This window comes from Poecilia reticulata, linkage group LG17 (genome assembly GCF_000633615.1).
Source record: "Poecilia reticulata strain Guanapo linkage group LG17, Guppy_female_1.0+MT, whole genome shotgun sequence".
Taxonomy (NCBI): Eukaryota; Metazoa; Chordata; class Actinopteri; order Cyprinodontiformes; family Poeciliidae; genus Poecilia; species Poecilia reticulata.
In genome coordinates, this window is record NC_024347.1 from 28870519 (window position 1) to 28890697 (window position 20179).

General features: G+C 39.6%; 1 protein-coding gene across 2 annotated transcripts in view; it reads right to left on the reverse strand.

The window, feature by feature from the left end:
* LOC103480019 (receptor-type tyrosine-protein phosphatase N2-like) overlaps positions 1-20179 on the reverse strand; it is a 166445-nt gene that overhangs the window by 69300 nt on the left and 76966 nt on the right. The gene's annotated exons all lie outside the window — the stretch shown is intronic.

Below are 20179 nucleotides of genomic sequence, written 5' to 3' on the forward strand. Positions count from 1 at the left end.
TTAATCTGCAGAAGGAAATCTACCAGACAGGCTTTTGAATGTTTTGCTTTAATAACTTGGAGAAAAAAAGAATCAATCTCTTTATTTTCCTGACGATCGTTAAATCACACCAGGGAGAAGCAGAAGCTGGTTTGTCTTGGAGCTTTGGGAATCCTGCTTGGTTAAATTTACTGATGAAATGAATAGGAAATGAGTCTTTAGGAAACATTTATACGAGTCCGCAGGTGAAGGAGTGGTTGGCGTTTACATTCTAGACTTTCCTGATGCTAGGAGTTGAATATTCTGATTGATTTGTTCAAGCCGTTTTCTACTTCCTTCACGTTTGTTATTTTTCTTTGCTGAAGACAAACTGCTGAACTTTTGATTTGTGGAGATTTTAAAGGCAGTGATGTCGTCTTTTGGATCTTTTCTCAAACATTCGGCCCGGCAACACCTCTGCAATGCTGGTGATCTAAAAGAGCCATTACTGCTGCAAATCATCTCTTTATGAAATATGAATTTTTAACCCAACTTGCCGCCAGGCAAATATTAAAACACATTTCCACACAAATACAATTAAACCCTGCACAGTTCTCTTTTTTCACCCATTAATGTAAAGGGAAACAAAGAAGACTTCAATTGAAATTCATGACAGAGAGCATATTAAAACCAGAACAAAATGTTCTGAAAAAAAGAAAGCATACATAATTACATTCACTTTGCTTTGCATCTGAATACAGCAGTGGAAAGAGCAAACCTCCTTTGTTGACACACCAGGCAGATGAAGGATATGCAAATAGCAAGTCTTGCTGCCGTCATACTCCTCCAAAGAGCTTCAACAATTAGTCTTTCAATCTGCCAGAGCACGACTCTCTGCTAACCCTACGCAACGTGTGGAGATATCGCAGGTCTTGACCTTAAAATGTATTTTGGAGAGAATCAGATGACATACTGTACTAATGGCACAGCACAGTGAGCTGCAACTGTCTGAAAACCACAGACGATTACAACCTGCTACCATGGGTGGGAATGTCACTGTCATTATTTTCTTCTTTAAGGATGTAATGATTATTTACCAAAAATACAACAAAATCCACCACGAGTTTCCTTCAGACTGTAGACATTCATTCAGCCTCAGGTTTTGCTACATGTTTCATTTCAACTTGAATTTGTAGTTTGTAGTTGGTCCTATTAATAAATGTTTCTTTCATTTTTTCATCTGTTCATGATATGCTTTAAGTTTAGTTGGGAATGTTTTAGGGATCAATTGGATAAAGCAGATAATCACTAATCTTCTGAAATATGCTTACAAAAGCCTTGTGCTCACGTTGATGTGAACTTTATATGCTACGCCCTGAAGCTGGTCTGTGACCCCTCACGAAAAAAAAAAAAGCGTAAATCAATTTTACATCTAATGAATCTGGATAAAAACAGCTTCAAAAATATTAGCGTTTGGAGTGAAAGAAAATGCAGCAGATTTTCTTCCACTACAGCAAAGTCAGAGTGAAGTGTTTGAGTAACAAGTGACTGATTCGTGTAAGACATTGGACATAGTGGGGTGAAGGCATTGTCGCGACGTCCCAGGAAGCCGACGTGTCTTAATGGCTCTGTCAAAGCCCGGCATCTGCAGACTCCCTTCAGTGAGAAATGGAAGCTGGCTTGGTTTGTCATTGCCAGCCGTCCGTCTGTTCGCTGAGAAACACCTGAACAAACGTCTGGTTTGGTGTTACAACCTCGATTTTAGATTCCTCTCACATTAAAACCTTGTAGCAACAATGAATGGGAAGTGGGCAGAAGTACGCCACGCTTGAGTAGTTCAGCCCACACAGAGAAGTACAGCAGCTCTGTGTGATGAACTATCAGCTCACTCTTGAAGGCAGCATGAATTATTAATTGACTTTTACTTACAGGAAACATGACTTTTCGGCTGTGGTGATATAATTCTTCTACACCACATTTTCTCCATGGTAATTACTCCAACTCCAGTGACTTAAAGTGCACCCAAGTGACTATTCAGAGGTGCACAGAGGTGAGGTGCTTTTAAACCAATCTAAGGTGATTGGTTTTGTGTCCAGTCACACCAAAATGCTGCGTATTAGAGCTCCTGTACCACAGTGCTGGAGTGTTGCTTTATTAAACATTAAAGGGGAAGTTTTATGCATTTTTCCAGGCAAATTGTACCATTTTACAGCACAATGGAGCAACTATGTTAGCTTCAGTTGCTATAAATATGATAAATATATCAAATATGATTAAAAAAAATTCACTTTGTAATTTAATGTTTCGTAATTGGGCATCTGTCTCCTGCTCTTTCTGAAGCTTCACCTTCAAATAACTATATTAACTTCAGTTGTTATAAAATGCTATTTATTTCAAATATAACTTAAAATAAATTCAACTTAGTAATTTATTGCTTTGAAAAGGACAGGCAGTCATCACAACATGGCTCCTTTATTAACCCTTTAGCAACATTTTTACCAGCGTTTCACTGAGAAGTAGCTTCTATAATGAGCTCAGCAGTTCCACCAGGTGTTTGCTAATTACTGCTGGCTAGTCTGAAGGAGCTGAGTGGGGGACTTACGGGGGACGGCTCCTGTGTGAGGCGTTTTGTAGAGCTGAATGCACTCTAAAACGTGTTTTTTGGGCTGAAGTTTATCTTATGGACTTATTTACGTTAATTTAACTTAATTATTTTGCTTTTGCTATGCCAACTTACTTTTTTGTGTTCATTTAACTCAAAACTTACACTCTAAAAAGAAAATAGTTGAACCAACTTAATTGAATTGCTTCCATAGGTAACAAGAAATTCAATTAAGTTTATCCAACTTAATTTAAGTTTAACCAATTCAATACAGTATATTCTAATCATCTAACTCAATTTGTTAATTTTATTTAACAAATTTATTAAGTATGTTTAAGACAACAAATTTAAGTCACTCTTACTCAAATTATTTATTTTCTTCTAATAAACATTTAAAATCTTGTGTGTGAATGTGACTCTAATGTGAAGTCACTGCCTTATATCTTAATAAATTTGTTTAAAAAATTAACAAATTGAGTTGGATGATTAGAATATATTGAATTGGTTAAACTTAATAAATTAAGTTGGATAAACTTAATTGAATTGCTTGTTACCCATAGAAGCAATTCAATTAAGTTGGTTCAACCTTTTCTTTTTAGAGTGTGGCTGTCATGGGAGAATAAAGGATTTCTGAATCATACATGTCCAGGTTTGCTTTTGATGAGGGAATAAAATTATGACATAATTGAAAGCTGAAAAAAGTAAATTTTACATAAAACTGCCCCTTTGATTAATTGCTTAAAGGAATAAAAATCTGTCATAGATGGAAAACGGAGCCAGATTTAGCCCGCATCTCCCTGAAACAACAGAAGACTTTGATCCTTAATGCGCCTTCATAATTGAATGTGCCAAAGCGTCGGTGTTGGGCAAGCTTTAATAGCCGAGCTCTCTCCCACAGAGTGTCACACGTACATGCACACACATCTAATGGCTGCTGCAGAATCAGACATTCTCAGACACAAACATGAGAGAATGTTCAACATGATTTTGATCCGGAGGGAACGAGGAAACTGCACAGTAACGCCACCGTCTGTCTGGCGTCCTGGAGTGGCAGCCAGTGAGCGTGACTACATCACAGGCCGCAAGCTCCTTTTAATTAGCCCACAAGTCTCTGGACCTCGAAACGCCACGCTCTCCCCGAAACGCAGCCAACGGCTATTCGGACCATCCGCTCTTCCTCTCTCCTGCAGACTGTAAATGAGTCCAAGTTGGATGAGAGCACAGCTTGTGGACAGCCGAGCTGAGGTGCCTCATTTGTACCCCAGCAAGCTCTCGCTGCCGAAACCCAAATTGGATCCATTTTTAAGAGGCTGCAACAGACCAGGTGCCGTGATCAGACAGAGCAGCGACTTTTCTGTCAGGCTGACAAGCAGCGCAGTGCGAAAATAAGCCGTAATGTGACAAAATGGGAATGAAGCAGCAACGGTCTGCAGGCTGAAGGTAAATGGTCTTTGCTCACATCATTCTCTGTTTTTTCTGTTTCAAGAATATTCCATCTTCCATCGTCATTCTCAGAAACATTCAAGCCAGAGTGAAAAACTGAGCCTGAAGGGAACAAACATGGAGCAAATCTTATTTCTAAAAAAGAAAAGGGCCCTTTATTTGTCCTCCAAAACACACGGAGGCGCTTCATTTGTCAACGGTGCCGCCCCCATCTTGAATTTTGCTTTATGTTAACTCAATGTATCTGAGGCGCCTAGAGGGAAGCACAGCGAGTGCTGTGGATTCAGAAATGCTTCATTTTTCACCGCTGACAAAAGAAAAAGGCCCCGGCTGGCTCCAACGGTCTTGGACCAACAGAATGGGTCGTTATTTCAAGCGCTAACCACCACCGCTACCCCAACCACACAACCTCCACACATCCTGCTCACCTTTACATTTCACAGGCCATATAATGTGGAAAAATAAGGGCTATCTGTCAAAAAGCAAAGGCGCAGAGCCAGGCGCCTTCACAGCAGCGCATAACAGGAATATGATGAACTTCGTTGCCAATGTTCAGCAAGAAAAAATGTGTTGCTGGATTTTTCACATTTTTTTTCTTAAAGCACCTTTTAATTTAACAATAAAAATAAATAACGTGCTCCACGCGACTGGAAAGGAAAGTTAAATTGAGTATAGCAGTGAGACTCAACACCAAAGTTCATGCCAAGAAATGTTGGTTTTTCCATTTTATTCAAGTATTTAAATTTATTTGTATGATGTATACATAATTAAAAATATCCAATTACAGGTGTTTTCCTTTGAAGACGTTTTATTTAAGAGATTTTTAATAAAGTTATATGAGAATAATATAAAAACAATGTGTGAAAATGTGTTTTCTTCACAGCACAAAAGAGATTTGAATGAGTTTATTATAAAGTCTATCGCAGTAATTAAAAGTGTTAAACTTAGGAAATGTTTCACAAAAAAAACCCATTTCACATAAATGTAATAAATTAAAATGAAACTTTCATCACATTCTACACCAGTTTTCAAGTCAAACTGGGTTTTTTAATAGCTTGAGGTTAATTGTTGCTTTCAAGTAGTAAAGAAAATTATGAGGCTACATTTACCGACACTTGAAGTTGCTTGAATGACCAAAGTCTTATCTGTTGGTTTCTACAAAGAAAGAAATATTAGTTGAGTCTCAGTCGCCCTAATTTAATTTCTAATATCAATTTTTCAACTTTAAATCTATTCCTGGTTGAGTTCGACCCCCAGACTCCCCCGGTGGTTGATGTTATTGGCTGCATTAATCTAGAAAGAAGCAGCAAAGCGTTATTAGTTGCAAAGGCTTCGAAAGAAACGCCACAAATAATTGCATTTAAAAAGACTGAACAAATGGAGCATCAAGAGTTCACCTGAGGACAAAACATTATTAAATGAGGAGCAAAAAATGTGAGAGACGACAGAAAGATGATGACAGAAACATCGTCTGGTGAAGACAGAAAATAATGTGTACAGTAAACAGTGAGAACTTGTTCACAGTGGAAAGTGACGCTCGGATGAGGAAAAGCAGAAATAATAAAAACATTCAAGCTAAAATGAGGCGGAGGAACGTCACAAGGGATTCAGAGAGTAACATGGGAATTACCTTCATCTAATTCAAGTCAAACTACAGTTCTGCTGAATTATTATGCTAAGATTATGTAAGGTAAAAAAATACTACTCTCATTTTTATCCAGTCATGTGAGCTTCTGTACACATTGTGCAGGTACGATACTGATTATTTAATCTTTTGCCTTGCAATATAAAGCAACATTTTCTAGTAGTCAATGTAATCAAATATTTCCATGGTCAGTTTGACCCACAGAGGTGATGAAAGGCATCTATAATGTGTCAAATATCCGCAAATTCTACCAAATGCATGAACATGTCAGTAAAATAAACTTATTGCTTTTACTTAACCCTCTGTAGTCGCTGCCCGCTGTAGAGCGTACAAGCATGTGGCGCATTTATAACGGACGGCATACCGAGTTTTCATTTTGACTCTGTTGGACAGCACGGACTTCAAACTTTATAAAAGTGGTGTTTTTATATTGGTTTTGTGGTTATTTACTTCAAAATAAAGCCAGAAATAAGATCGATCATTGCCGCCTTATTTTGTGGGGTCTAAATGTACCACATTTCAAAACAACCAATAAAAATGTGTTGACGGTCTGTTGCTTGGTAGAACGGAGACACGCGGAGAGAGACGATAGGGGGGGATTTGGATACGGCAAGAGACTAGGTCGCAGCGATGCTGTGGATTTTACCAGGTTTTTTAGACTATAAGTGTGTTAGTTAGAGTTTGTGGTGTGTGCAGGGTTAGTAGTAGTTTTGCTAGCTATCGCTACATGGCTTCATAGCGAGTGCTGACGCACTGAGAAGAGAGACTGGGATGGCCATTTAGACCTCGTCTCCAAAGGGTTGGGAAACTTACCAGTGACACTGAGTGAACCTAGCAGCTCAGAGGGATGTAAGAGTAAAACACAACAACCAGTTAAAGCTCCGTGAGCAACACTGGTGACCCTACAGTTAGAAACGGGTTGATCAAGCCTGGCGGTTTGGAGCCGTTACAGCACAACTCAGATATATGTGAATAAACAACAAGCTTTGAAATGGAAATATTCAGCCTTTATGCATAGAACCATGTTTGGAAAATAAACAGTTTATCACCAGGAAGACCTAAAGTATGGTGGAAGGATGATCATCTTCCATTTAGATCTCCTTAGATAAGGTTATTTGGAAATTGTAACTTCTATATTAGTATAGAAGTTTCTGGGAAGCTTTTTCTCACAAGGAGAAACTTTGGTCTCCAGGGTAACCTTTGGAGTTTGTATCTTTAAATGAAGGAATCTATAATAAAGACCCTGTTCTGAATGTTATCAGTGGTTTTATACCGTAGGATGTATTTAGTTTACATCTCACAACAAAAACCATCTGAATACACCTCCTAAAGTAAAGGTAATTTAAACGCTTCATGGCTTTAAATGTGACCTCAGGGTTACAGAGTCTGCATCTCTAATCATGTTGAATTATTTTGGCTGAGGTTGATGCACTTATCCAACACCCATAATGTGTCCGTGTCCCTTGATGTGTTAAACATCGTTTATCGCCTTAATTGATGTCATTTAGCTCTTTGCTTCCGCTCCACACGATTCATTCACATTTTAAAAGGCAAGCAATAAACACCTCCGTTAGTTTACGGAAACAATTTATTAAACACACAAGACCCTGGAGACACCGACAGGAAAGCATCCAGACCACTCACAAATTAATACACACAAAACAACAAACTTCTGGACGCAGCACACAGACGAAAACACACAGCAAAGCATCCATTTTCTTACACCCTTGTCCCTCAGTGGGGTCAGGAGGTGCTGGTTCCTCTCCAGCTAACGTTTCGGGCGAGAGGCGGGGTCACCCTGGACAGGTTGCCAGTCTGTCGCAGGGCAACACAGAGACACACAACCATGCACACACACACTCACACCTAGGGGCAATTTGGACAGACCAATTAACCTGACAGTCATGTTTTTGGACTGTGGGAGGAAACCGGAGTACCTGGAGAAAACCCACCATGCACAGGGAGAACATGCAAACTCCATGCAGAAAGACCCCAGGCCGGGAATCGAACCCAGAACCTTCTTTCTGCAAGGCAACAGCTCTACCAATTGCGCCACTGTGCAGCCCAGCAAAGCAATCCCATATTAAATACATTTTTGGTTCTTCAAATCATATGAAACAGCATCTATGGGAGCAGCTGGAGAAGTCTGAAAAAAGTGAGTTTCTTTCTGGAAGTGAGCGAAGTTGACCTTTGAGAAATCGAGTCGAGTCATAAAAAGAAACTGGTAGTGACCTCTAAAATAGTTTAGCTCCAAAAAGATTTTCTCAAATTGCTTCTTTAATCTTTGTCCCACTCATAAAAAACTACAACTCACCGCTTTAATGTTTTCATCGGTTTCAACTTCATTTTGACATAATTTTAGCTTATGAAAAACAGTTAATGTTTGTTTGGCTCTGCTAAACTTTCGCTATGCTAAAACTCTTTGACATGCTGACTGATAAACACCAAACTTCACAGTAATTTACATCTAGGACTTCCTTTCATTAAACAAAATATCTCCAACTCGAGGTAAGACACTGCAAAACCACAAGAATTACCAAGTATTTTTAGTCAAGCTTTTAGTTTTTTAGTGCAAGTATCTTGCACTTTACAGTTTCATCCAGTTAAATCCAGTGGTTTAAAGGTGTGACAACTGATACAACTACACATATTTAATGCCCTTTGTGACGGCCCTGGGCCTTGTAGGCTGGTCTTGTTGTCCCTCTTTGTGCTCCTCCCATTTGCAGGTGTCCCTGATCGGGTGATTGGAGTGCAGGATACTTAAACCTGGCTGTCTTCGTCTTTCGGGGGCGCTGGGTGGCTCGTCACTGGTTGCTGGTCGTTGGTGGTTTGTCGCCTCAGCGTCCACTCTGCAGAGGCAATGTTAGTTGCCAGGCCCCAGCTCCCCGTCTTTTGCACTTTTGAGTTTCTTTTGTTTTGATAGTTGTTTTTGTTAATAAACATTTACTTTTATTCACTTTAACCACGGTATGGTTTCATGTTTTTTGTTACGACCCTGAGCCAGTCGTAACACCCTTTTAAAAGAATGTCTCTTTCTGCTGACCACCAAACACACAAACTGTGTAAAGCTTGAATATTTTTAGTTCCTGCTGACTATTTCAAAAACTCTATAACTCTGTTTTATGCTGGTTGTAATTTCTAATGGGGTGACGGCTTCTAATTACACAGTTCACTACGCCACCAACAACTACATCAGAAATAAACTAACCAGACGAAACTCAGAGGCAGGAGGAAGCGTGCTAACATTTGATCATGTTACTCAGCTGCTAACATTCAGCACTCTATGTCCGTCTGGAATCTCACTTCCTAAAACTTTTATACTGTTTCTATTTGCGCTCAAACGTACTGAACCTCATCTTTTCACATTTGTCTTCCTCCCCTGCTCTTCCATCATATATTTTTGTTTGTTATAGATCAGGAGGCTAACAGATATGGCCAGCAGGACAAACATATTTTATACTCTGTCCAATTCATCAATATGAGTATTTGCTTCTTCCTCAGGTTATTTCCTGAGGCATCCTCCCTTTGCCACCATTTTTTCTCTCCCATCCCCCTAAGCAGAGTATATACAGGAGGTGTTTATAGACGCGATAAGTGGCAGATGACGACTGCTTGGCGAGCCTGGAGATAAGGCTGCCAAAAGCAAGGCCCCCCCCATCTATCAAACCCACCGCAGCCGAGCCATCGGCTTCAAGCCGCCAAGGAGGCGAAGGAGGTGCGGGAAAGGTAACAGCTCTCCATCTTCGGATAAAAGAGAACCGAAATGACAGGACGGCAAAAACTCTGGGGATAGTGAGAGTAAATACTGCCTGGTGTTTGATTTAGGACGGTCAGATGGATTTGTAGTAACAGGATTATTAAGGTAAGACAATGAGTCTCAATCTGTGTTGTCAACAGCTCTCTGGGTTTACAGCAACGTTTGACAGCAACGTTGGATCTCACTCTATTGTTTTGATATATATATAAATATATACTGCTCAAAAAAAATAAAGGGAACACTTAAACAACACAATATAACTCCAAGTAAATCAAACTTCTGTGAAATCAAACTGTCCACTTAGGAAGCAACACTGATTGACCCGACGAGGGTCCCCGTTGTCAATCAGTGTTGCTTCCTAAGTGGACAGTTTGATTTCACAGAAGTTTGATTTACTTGGAGTTATATTGTGTTGTTTAAGTGTTCCCTTTATTTTTTTGAGCAGTGTATATATATATATATCACTATTTTTTTCTTGAGGAGGGGTTAAGGGTTGTGAAATGTTTCATAAGCGTCTCCAGTTCGGCTTCGTTGTTGAAAAAAAGTCACAAGGACTTTTCAATGTGTGTTTTTTCAAAATGTATGATTAGGACCTCTGGGGAAAAACAAAACAAACAAAAAAAATAAACGCTTTTCTCAAAATCTAAATTTAATCTCAGGAAATCAAAAATCCAGAATTCTGAAAAAAAAAAAAAAATTGGTTGGAAATCAGAAAAAGTCGCAATTCAGAAAATATTCAGAATTCTGAGAAAAATAATTTTGAGATAATTGTTTCTTCTGTATTTTTTGGTATGGAAGTTCAGATTCATTTTGAATCTGGTAAAGAGTTCATATTTTTTTATATGGTAAAACTGTATGAGATTAAAGCCATAACATTTCTCAGTAACGTAAAGTCAGTCTCATTACGCATCACCCAGATACTTTCAGCATCAAATATAGAGCCTAAAACCCTTCGACCAACCAAATCTTTGCTGGAAGCCAGGCGACTTAAATAACATGTTTGAAATTCTGCCAAAAGTTTGCCATGTGTTAATGCTCTGAGGTTAAATTGGGCCGTGTTGGCGCCTGCTGCCAGTAGAAACACTACAAAGTGAGTGCAAGAAGAAGCAGCAGAAGAAGAGGCTCCACTTACTGCTCCTGACAGAAAAATTGACATGGAAAGCCAACACTTAACGCCTCCCTCCTCCATCACTTGCCTTCCTCTCATCCCCCCCTTCGTCTCCCTCGTTCCTCGCCGCTCTTACGCTCTGATGGATGACCTTTACAGTACACATGACTCATCTTCTGGGCTGTCTGGGTTACAGAAGAGGCTGAGAGCCGACGGTGGAGCTGCTGGCCAGAAAGCAGCTCCGCTGTCTGATCGCCAGCTGCTGCAGCCTGGGCTGGTTCACATAGTTTAGTATGTGATGGAATATTTTAAGGCAGCGATGAGGAAGGCTGATAGAAATAACACCATCAGTTGTGATATGATGGAAGCAACCATATGGGCTGCTTTCTGGTGGATGCTACCATTTCCTTTCAAAGGAACCAGTTTGTCATGGACCAGTTAGGCTTAGCAGAAACAGCAGAACAACATTTATATTACACTTTGGATGATTGAGCTAAAAACATAAATGCATGTAAACCTTTAGGTACTCTGGTTGGTTTACCAAATATTTATCCTCAAGACAAAATAAAAGTTACTACCAGTGAACTAAAGTGAAATGACACAGTTTTTTTTATTTATTAAAGTTGCAAAATGTAACTTTTCAAAAAAATATTTTTTACATGTTAGTGCAAACTGTCACCATGTTATGACAGTCTAGTATGAGACAGATATGTGAAACATCAGAGCTCATCTTCCTTCACCCAGTGCTACCAAAGAACAACCAATCAGAGCCGGGAGGCGGGGCTTAGCGCTGCTCATTACTCCCTCTGCAGTTAGCATGACAGGCTATGTATAGCCACCGGCAGCTAAACAGTTTTCCTGCAACAGTAAATTGTTTCTCTACCATTAACACGTTTAGCAGCACATACATAAGTTTGATTGACAGCGCTAATACCCGCCTCCTAGCTCTGACTGGTTGATTTTGGCCATGAATGATGCATTTCTTCAGTAGCAGCTCAGGGAGGAAGTGGAGAAGGCTGATCTTTTCACAGATTATCACCAACATATGGTGATAATATGGACAATACCATATTGTCAACACATGGTGATAGCTTAACAATAATCACTAAAAACAAAACAAAAATAACGTGATTTCAGCATTAAAACCTGCTGTGCAAAGGGGCTGCCTCATGTAGTGACCATCTTATTTAATATTATTAATGCACTGAATATCTGAATAGTGCTAACTGAGGTGGAGACGTGTCGATCAGAGGGTCACTTCAACAGGTTTTTCCCATCATTGTTCTTTTTTGTTCACTTACAGAGTGTAACCACAAAGCCAGTCTTGGATAAATGGCCAACAGATAAATATATTTGTCATTTTTTTTGTAATCTAAGATAAATGAACATGGCCTGAGTTTTTCACAGCAACACTATCAACCATGTCCGAGACGTTTAAAGTGTTCTGCTGGACAACGGTTCACTAGAACATGAATGTTTCTGTTCTCTCTGTGTTCATACATGCACTGAGCGTGTTTTTTCCCATGCAGCCCGCTGGCATCGCACTGCAGCCAAGGACAAGTGATTCTGCAGTTAGACGATGAAGGCTCTCGCTGGAGACTGGAACAGGCTTTAGCACTGCTGATACTCCACTTAAGGGAAGAAATTGTCCATTATGACTGGAGGGAGGACGAGCGGTCTAATCACTAGCATAGAGAACTTTAAGCTTTCAATTGTTTTTGCCCACCTCCTCATTTTGCCCGTGCAACGATCTTCGTTTTAAAGGCTTGAGGTTTCCCATTTTCTTTACACTGGATCGACTGTAAGCCAGGACCAAAACTGATTTACTGTAGAAAATATGGGTAAAACATGAAAAGAAAAACCTGACAGCAGCTAGAACAAGAGGGAAAGAAGCAGTGAATGATTTTTTAGTTTTTTGTCACAGTACAAAATGGAAAAGCCTTTAAACCGAACAGAAACAGAAAAAGTGATTTCTAAGCAAATCTGACATTTCGGTTGTCAGTGTTACTTGAGATTTAGTGCTATGTTCACAATTGATTATTTTATTTTCATTTAGGCCTTTTAAAGATGCACTTTAAAATACTCAGCAGACTGGATTTAATTCTACTCTCCATCCATCCTCCAGTACTTATTTAAAAGTGAGAATCCTGTCTTGTCTCTCATCTGTTGGCCCCTCCAACTCATCTGAGGATACATGAATCCCCAGCACAACTTTAAAACATTCTCTCCTGCAAGTACAGGCTCGCCCTCCAGGCCTCCTCCCAGATGGACGTGTCCGAAAAACAAATCCTGCTTCCTGAAGGAGCGACTCATCGGACAATGTTAGTCCTTTGATCGGCTGCTGTCAGAATCTGGGTCCTCTAGTAAATTCAGAGTTTCATCTTAGCTGAGCAGCACTGGCTCATAACTGTTGCAGTAAAGTTTATTTGCAGAGCACATTTCAGCAACAAGGCAGTTCAAACTGCTTCACAACATAAAAACATAGAGAAGTAACCGACTATAAAACAGGCAACACACATTTTATTTTGTCAAAAGCCATTATCAAAGACATAAAGTAAATGTACAAATATATTGATCAATTAATGCTCTGCTTAATGAAAGGCAGCTCTAAACAGGGGCGGTTTAAACCCTGACAACCATTTTATAGTACAAATAAATGTCCAATTAAGGATTTCTCATCCATGCATGAAAGAATCAAAGCAACACTCTGGGTATGGTTTTGATAAAGAAATAAAATAACATGATGTAAAGATCAAAAAAGTTGATTTTAATACTGCTCCTTTAATCTTTTTGATTTGGGGCAGAAAATCCAACATTTCTCCACTGAAAACCACAAACCCAGATTTCAAACTGCTAATCTTTATCCTGGCTGAACAGGAACCACATCATTTGAATGAAACCGTGAAGAAATTTAAAGTCCCATAATCTTAGCTTCGTCTAGATCAGTGTTTTTCAACCGTGAGTGATCGTCAGGTGTGCCGTGGAAATTATCCAATTTCACCTACCATATTTTCCAGACTATAAGCTGCTACTTTTTTCCTACACTTTGAACATGTGGCTTTTCTGTGGATTTTTCTTCAACCACCAGGGGGCTCTTTAGCAGGAAGTGAATAATTGGAAGTCAAAATTGGAAATCAAAGAAGAAAGCGCTCATTTTCATTGAGAACAAGCACATGCTAGCAGGAGGCACGACGGAGAAATGTTTTCAAACTCATATGATGCAGCTTCTAAGTTGAGGGGTAACAATCTGGCAGTACAGGAGGGAAATAGAGCCGCTGCACGTAAACTCGGCGTGAACAAAACCGGATTTGGAAACGGAGAACTGCGTCCTTAATATATCCAGCAGTTATTAGGACGCAGCTCTCTGCTGCCCTCTGCTGGGTCCTTATGGGAAACCGAGAGCGGCAGAGATACCAAGGGCCTGCAGCCCGGTGCGGCTGATATATGTAAGTTTCCAGGAGGGGAGGAGGGGGGGGGTTAAAAAAATTTGAAGGTACGGTTAGTATGGTGCGTTCATAGTCTGGAAAATACGGTAATTTAAAATATTTTTTTGAAAACCAATTATCTGCAAATAATGCCATCGTTGAGTGTCTCTGCTGTAGTAGTGACTAGCGGCGTAATCATGTAATTTTCTTACCACTAGATGGCAGTAGGTACAGAGCATTTTACATTAAAACAGGAGAATTAGTGATGCATGAATGTTACTACATTCATGCATCACACACGACAGTGTTGTGGCACTGTTCAGGTGTATTTTTGAAGTGGACATGTTAAGTGCAATTTGAAATAAGAAAGGTAAAATATGATAAAAATAAATTTTGGTGTTTGTTTATTTATCTCCTTAGTCGCATCTTTTCGGGGTTGCTACTGCCTCTAGTGGCGTGGGGGTGGTAACACAACAAATATAATTACATTACTAAACCAGAATACCGCAAAGTCTTTATTATTTATTATTAATTTGTAATTATCCTAAGAATGTAGAGCTAATTAAATGATTTAAACACCTAAAGACCTTAAAGTGATTCCAGTTTCTCTTGATGGCCAACCTGTTGAAACTGTGGCAAATTTTAAATACCTTGGGTCGTTCCTGGACAGTCAGCTCAACTTTGCTGAAAACACTGACTATATTTTGAAGAACTGTTCTCAGAGACTCTACCTTTTAAGAAGACTTAGTGATCTTGGGGTGACCCAACTAGACTCTATTTGGGTCACCCCTATGTCTTAAATTTGGAGGGAAAAAAACATCATATTTTATTTATCACTACAGAAGGGTTCAGTGAATGCACATATGAAACTGGTGGGTTCGGTACCTCAAAAAAGGTTAAGAACCACTGAACTAAACTCATGAACAACAACTCATCGCCTTTTGGTGCAGCGTAAATTGATCCTGGACATTCATCCATTTTGGACCTGGCTTTTCGTCTGGATGCTTTTCCTGAATTGTCAGAAAGCTACAAGATGAGCAGTCTGCTGGGTTCACATCAGTTAGGAAACGCCTCCACCTGAAGTGATGCAGCCGTTCCAACAGCGAGGAATTATTTCAGAAGAACAGAGAGAGAGACGGGCCTGACCTCAATCTATGTTCAACAACATCTACGCAGCACGTTGACACATCAGCTTGATATAACCGTCCAGTCAAGGTAAGAGTAATCCATTATTGGAGTAGGGCACAAGACTTTCCATCTTCCTAAACCTTTATTAATCACGCCCCACATCAGCGTCCGATGAGATGCAGCATATATCCTCTGATGCTTTAAGCAAAGTCCTGACTTATCGCTAAGAGAAACATGTTGGAATAAAGTCATAAATTGTGTCACTTTTCACCTTTAGGAAACTCTGCATGCCTGCAGGACGCCCTTCACTGCGACGGCAACATCAAATCAAAGACAAGCCACTGAAAACGACAGACGCAAAGTAAATGCATCCGGATATCAACACAGCCTGCAGCAGCAGCGGCCTGATGCGTAAATTTACGATAAGGGAATTTTTCCAGACATATCAAGATGTTATCCTCGCCCAACGTGCCACCTCATCCAGCAGTTGTTCATTACATCCAGGCAGGATGAAAAACTGGAGAGGTGAGAAACTTTGAGGAGAGGTGGCTTGTCCTTAAGCCTGGTTCACCTACGGTGTCTGGTTGAGGTCAAAACCAGTTGATTTGGCTGCCTTATGCCTAAAACTGCTCTTCTACAGAGAAGATTTTATTAAGAACTCATTTAGTGAACATAACTGATGTTTGCTCTTGGTTATCTGGCATTTCTCCAAAACAAGAGGAGGAAAGAGGGAGGCTGGGATGGAGAGGGTTTGGCATCGACTGTTCCACCCATGAGTCAGAGCAACAGACTCTGGATTGTAAATAAATGGCCGCCACTGGCAAAATACTGACAGAACTCAGATAAAAGTGCTAAAAAAACAGAAAGTCTAAAACAAGCGCACAAGAAGAGAAATCAATCAGCAGTCAGGTATGTGACCAGTGAGTAAACTGGTATTAGAAGTCGAGTTGAAGGATAAAAGGCTCCCAGGACTCTGCAGTATATATGTGAGGCCTTTCACCCACAAAACTAATAAGCTAAGAACAACAGCATGACTGTAAAATAATATTCTGTGTTGTCCTTGTTAAATCATCTTACTGAAGCACAGATTTCATCGTGGCTGTGATATCAAATAAAGATTTGTTGTATATTATCCTACTTCTGCATGTTTGATGCTTTTTTATTAATCTGCTGCTTTTAAAATCCAGCTGCTCTTTTATTCCTGGTGAGCTGTGCTTCAACAAGTTATCTTATACTTCCTGACAATGAGCTATGTGCACCGAACAGGTTCATAATGCTGAACACAACAGACCTGCTAGAAGAAAAATGGATCCTTACCCAACTTGATTCCTTAGCCGCTTCATTTCTTACTTTCCTTGTTATTTATAAGCCTCACTTGCTGACTAACCTGACATGCTTCCTTTCCCAATCCGTAGAAGCTGAATCCATAGAAGCATTCAGCTTCTATGCACCACAAATTAGGAACAAACTTCCAGAAAACTGTAAAACAGCTGAAACACTGGGTGCCTTTAAATCTCAACTTAAAACCCACCTGTTTAGAGTTGCTTATGGCTAAATTAGGTTTAGAGTGTGGGTTTTGATGTCTTTGATGTCTTTATCTTTACTTTTCAACTTCTTTTTATTTCTATTTCACACTGACTATGTAAAGCCCCCCCGGAAAACGTCCCAGTTAAACGAATCTATATCTAGGGGTGTGAGAATCCTTGTTAAATGGCGTTTTAACTAAAACTCTGAGGTGTGAGACGTTTAACTGAAGTCCTACAAGGGGTGCGGATTTTAATATTTGTCTTTTTTAACCTTTTTTTTTCTTTAAAAATTTTTTTTCTCTTTGTCTTTCTGTTTATTCACTGTCACATGCAGTTTTTATTTTAATTATGTAAAGCACTTTGAAATGCCTTGCTGCTGAAATGTGCTATACAAATAAAATTTGATTGATTGATTGATTGATTGATTTCTGTACCCGACTACCTCATCCTTCCCTCAGACCACTGCATACTTCCTTACCCTACTTTGACTTTTTTCTCTAGTCCGTTGCTGCAACTCGAGTTTTAACCGGTACTCACAAGCCAGTCCAAATGTCTCTCATGTCGGTTGTCTGTTTGAAAACTGATTTTTTAATTTTATTGTTTACATTTAAATCTGTATGCTTTTGGTTGCAGATAATCTGTCAGGATTTAAAAACAAGAGTAGGAAATATGGGACACCATAAATTATTCACATGGGAAATCTTTACTACGACTGATAGGGTCTAATAAATCCTAATAATCCAACTTTCAATGAGTTTTATTGCACTTAAGGTAAATTTCACCAAGCATTCCAGAGTTTGCCATTTGTTAAAAAATTTAAATGATTTTTACTTTACATTCTGTTGAGTAACAACAAAAAATTAAGTGAATTTTCATATCTGAATGTTTGACATGTAGCTCAAAACGTTTTTCACACTTTTTTTGGGTTTGTAGTTTATTTTGCAACACCATGCATTAATATTGTAATTATTTTTGGTCAATACTACCCAAATAACTAACCACAATGCCTGGTAGATGTCAGCGGACTCTTTTTTGCAGCATATTACCGAGTTATTGTATCTGAATGGAGCTTGATATTCTCTGTGAAGGCGCCTGGGTTTGTCTGAGCGTCTTTCAGAAGCCGACCAGGTTCATCATCGGCTGCAGACCTGGAGCCCAAGGTGACCTCATTGCTGACATTTGTTCCGCTTGTCGCAGTAAATCACACAGTGTGTCCATCAGGATCCAGAAAATTTCTGGCAGCCACGGTGGCTGGTAAGCCGCCTAACTCTGCGGTGGAGGAGCTCAGAGCGGCTGCCTCCTGATCCCTGACCCAGGAGGAAATCAGGAGTAGCCGCTCTCTGTTCAGACGGATCAGAACGCTGAAGGGAATGCACAGTGACCCAGCGGTTGACCTCATTTGATCTCGGCGCGTTCAAGGAAAGTTTATGTTGCGTGTCGGCAGTTCCTTGCTGCCGTAAAACCGTCTAAAACGTCTGCTGAGCAGGAGGCCAACGTGACTCTGGTGGAACGGCTTGGTACAGATTATGACCTTAACAGGTGAAGATTTGTTGTTAGTGGTGTCAGCGTTTTGCTGATTCCAACCAAGTTTTAAAAATACAAAAACATTTCAAATCTGAAAATGCTTCATTTTATAGAGGCGCAGGATTATGTAAAATTGATTTTTGATATTTATATAATGTTATAATGTTATTCCCCATAAAAAACATACCTCCATTCAGCTGTGTAAAATGCCTGGTTGGGCATAGCCCCGCCTTTACGGGGCATCTCCTCCAAGGAGAGGCAGTTTCCCGCAGAGGCCCCCCCCTCCGCCATCACTCCCCTCCCAGCTCCTTCAGACTAGCCAGCAGCAATTAGCAAACACCGGGTGAAACTTAATACAGGAGCCATGTTGTGACGACTTCCTGAAGTCGGAGTTTCAGAAAGCAGAAGCTTTTAAAGACACAGAAACCCAATTTCAGGTTGGTAAATTACAAAATCAAGTTTCTTTCAAGTCATATTTGATATATACACCATTTTTATAACAAATGAAGGTAATAGATAATTGATTGTTCTATAAAAGAGTAAAAATGTGGCTGGAAAGCATAACATTGCCCCTATGAAAGCAGATGAAGATTTGTAAAACATGCTTTTCTGATACAATATGATTCAAGCAACCAAAACCCAAAAACACTAAACAAAAAAATAAAAAATAACCAGACACAAACTTAACCAAAGAAACAACCTAGTCACAGCTCAGACCACAGGCATCTGTTAAAACATGAAAAAATGTTATTTTATTATCATTACTTTTTATTTCTCCTCTGTCAACTCAGAGCAGATTGCCTTACTTAAAATTAATAACCACTCATAATTTCTTTATAGCACGAATGTACCAAATAAACCAGAGAGCCTTTAACTGCAGCTGCTGTGTGGTTGTACATCAGTATTTTAACTTCTCCCCTGTGCAGCATTTACTGCTTCAGACCAAATATTAGTTACAAGGAAACTAAACAGACCGAGTTGAAGCAGCATGAAAGGAATTCACCAGAATGACATTTTAAAAGCTGCATCTCTCTAATAAAGACAGTTTGATTAGGCGTAAAAAAAAAAAAAAAGGTGACGATTTCAGCTGCTTCTATTCCCTGGCTGGCTAAAACTTTATGGTGAATATTTATGTAGTCACTCATTTTATATTAAATATTTTAATTTGTCTTTTTTTTTTTTTTTTTAGAAATACTTACTTTGACATTGCAGGTCTTTTTTAAGCCAAATTTGATTTATTTGTAAAAGAAATAAAAACGGTAATACTTTACCATAGACACTGTGCATCATTTCATTTTTTAAATTGTGGCTCTTGATTATTTAAATGTTAAATTTAGTCAGTCTAATTCAAACTGAAAGGTCTTTAACATCAAATGAAGCTGTAATTATCTTTAGATGGTTTGACAAGTAAATATCTGGGTCTTCATCTTATTTGCTGTAATTTTTATTACTTGTGCACAATCTACAACTTCATTATTGGTTTGGGTCCAGCAAATACTGAGCTCAACATCCCTGAAGAACCTTCAGAACTGAAAAAATGACAAAGCACACTGAAAACATTGCACACAGGCATCAGGAGATAATCAGAAAAGCTGATTTTACTCTAAATATTTGATCAAATATTCCATTTTGGTGTCACAGATGACCAGATCCACTCTTCATTAATCTTCAGTGACAAAGCCATAAATGTTTTCATATATTAGAAAGGCAACAATTGATACGATCCAAAAAGTTTTAATTATTATTTGTGCAAAACTCCTTGACGTGACGTTTAAGTACAGGAAATGCCCGTTTCTGTGATGGATGCTGCTGGTGACGGTCAGTCAACTGGTGAGCAGACGCATCCTGGCAGAACCACTACGGACGTGGTACCGTGCCAGCCGGGACAGAAGTGGGATGGGGGGCGGAGAGTGTGTGACTGAGCGTGACGGGGGTGTGTGTGTGTGTGGGCGTGCTCTTTGATTTGGTGCACACCCTGCCCTGCGCCGTGTGTGTGTGTGTGTGTGTGTTGGGGCAGCCTTCCCTCCAAGCAGCTGGTTGTCAGGGAAGCAACGGCCGACCTC